Raw genomic sequence first — 2,380 nt, 5'->3', positions numbered from 1 at the left:
TTCCTGGACTCCGTGTGATTTTTTAAGCTTGTCCATAATACCCAGGGGAGGGGCAGGGGACGCTCCTCTCTGCGCTTGGATGGTCAGAGTGCGTAAACAAGGGGACAAGGGCAGGAGTCTCCTGTGTCCGCCCAGTTGGACCATCAGACAGGAGGGGCTTCGTCTCCTCCCACAGACCTCTGGACTCTGCCATTATGCCAGAGCCTAGCTCGGTGTGCGGTGCCTGTGTGTGTGTGCGGTGTGCGCACAGGCCCAAGGGGAACCACTGCCCCAGGGGTCCTGTCACCCGCCCCCCTCTCCACGGCACTGCAACCCCTGACCCCCACTGGCCTCACGCTGGGCCTGGTCCCACAGAAGCACTGGGAGGGTGGGCAGGGGCTGTTGCATGTACGGAGGGGCCCCCTGCCTAGACAGGGCAGCAGAGTGGGGTGGATACAGGATCCAGCACAGGAATCCCCCTGGGGGGTCCAGAGTCCCCCAGACCCCAGTGTTGGGAGGGGCCCCCAGAGCAGACAAGCTGACAGCACCCGAATCAGGCCCGCTTCGTCCACCTCAGGCTGCCTTGGTTGCAAGAAGCAGGCCCAGGCTGAGCTGGGTCTGGGGACCGTAGTGAGGTGGGTGGGGTAGGACCCAGCGCTGGCGGCAGGATGTGGCTGCAGTGTCTGTGGCCGCCACCAGGTGACAGCACAGCGGTCCTGGTGCCTCCGACAGGCCGGGGGCTCAGGAAGCAGTCGGGGGTCTCAGGGCCCAGGTCGGCGGCTTTTGTTCTCTGAGTCTGGGCCGCCTCTCAAGGCCAGCGGGGTCAGAAGGACCTTGAGTGGGGGCCAGGACCACCCTTTACAGTTATACACCGGCATTTCCCACTCCCAGCCCGGCTGCCCTGTGCTGAGCCCCATAGCCATGTGGGCAGTGGAGCTAACCTTGCAGCCTGACCCCTCCGGTCAGAGACCAGACAGGGGCTGAGGTTCTCCCGCAGCCATGACCTCATGACCTCTTGGGCCTGGGGGGCGGGCGGGTAGCGGGTGGACAGACGTGGCCAGGAGGTGGGGGTAGAGAGCTCACTGCCGCCCCCATGAGACGCTCCCCTTGGGAGCAGGAAGTTCCTGGCCCTGGCGGTCTGGGAGCTGCTGCCCCAGTGACCGGCTGACCCTGCAGCCGCAGGCAGCACCCTAATCAGCGCCTCTGCCCCCTCGAGGGGCTCAGGTGTCGGGAGCCGCCTCTTCCTCTCTGGCCGGGCTGGACGCCACCTCAGGGACTAATCCCCACCCCCCACGGAGTGCACGCCGCCCCCACCCCCGGAACTCTGACCCAGCAGCAGGAGAAACCAGATAATGGCCCCTGTCCCACCCCAGGCCCCAGCCAGGTTGTGAGGAGGCGCTAAGGGGCTGGGCAGGGCCCACCCACCGCAGCTCCGCCTCCTCCAGGCTGTGCTCGGCCCCCCGCCCCCTGGGGGGCTGGGAGGGAGCGCACTGCTTGGGGCAGTTCACCACCCCACCTCCTGGGGCCCCCCTCGGAGTCCAGCCTTGGCAGGGCCGTCGCTTCAGGGGCTGGACGAGGAGTGGTTCCGGGTTCTGCCCCAGTCAGACGGGGGAGGGGCGTCCCCGCTCTCGCGGGGATCAGGCTGGGTGCGGCTTCTGCCCAGATGAAGGGCTGAAGGAAGGACGTGAATAGAGACACGAGATGCTGGCAGCCCCTCCTGATCTCTGCCCCCAGCATGCCCCCCTCACTCTGGGACACCTGGACTCCCACCCTGGCCCCAGCCTTCAGGAGAGGGCTGCTTGGTCTGAGGCCAGAGGCAGGGTGCCAGCGGCCAGCTTGGTCTTGGGGACGCGTGGGCCACAGCTCTGTCCTCTTCAGACCTGAGCCCTGGGCAGCGGTTGGTGCTTCACAGCTGGCCCTGTGGGGACATGTGGGGCCCGGGACACCCCGCAGGTGTCTCTGTGAGTGCAGCTCAGACAGCGGCACAGCCTCATCTTCAGAGGAAGTGAGTGAACTGGCTGCAGGATCCGCGTGGACGTCAGAGTCCTCGGGCCTCCGGGGGTCAGCGGTGACAGAGAGCAGGGGGTGCTGTCCACCAGCGCGGGAAGGACCACGGTGACCTCAGAGCCAGAGCTGCCCCCGGACCTGTGCTGCGTAGCAGCCAGGACCCACCCAAGGCGAGCCAGGCTCAGGGCCCTGGCCTCTCAGGGAGCCATGCCCAGTGTGAGCCTGGCGACGGCAGGCAGAGTGGACAGATCACCCAGAATGAGGCCACGTTTTTGTGCCACAGAAGCAAAGCAGAAACCCCCCGTCTGCTGGGAAGTTGGGCTGGCATCCCGCTAAAAGACCAGCACAGGAGGGAGGGAGGGCAGGCAGAGGTGGCCCTGCAGGGTTTGGCAGG

The sequence above is a fragment of the Bos indicus genome, chromosome 29, assembly GCF_029378745.1.
Source record: "Bos indicus isolate NIAB-ARS_2022 breed Sahiwal x Tharparkar chromosome 29, NIAB-ARS_B.indTharparkar_mat_pri_1.0, whole genome shotgun sequence".
Taxonomy (NCBI): domain Eukaryota; kingdom Metazoa; phylum Chordata; class Mammalia; order Artiodactyla; family Bovidae; genus Bos; species Bos indicus.
Note: the sequence above shows the minus strand (reverse complement) of the source record.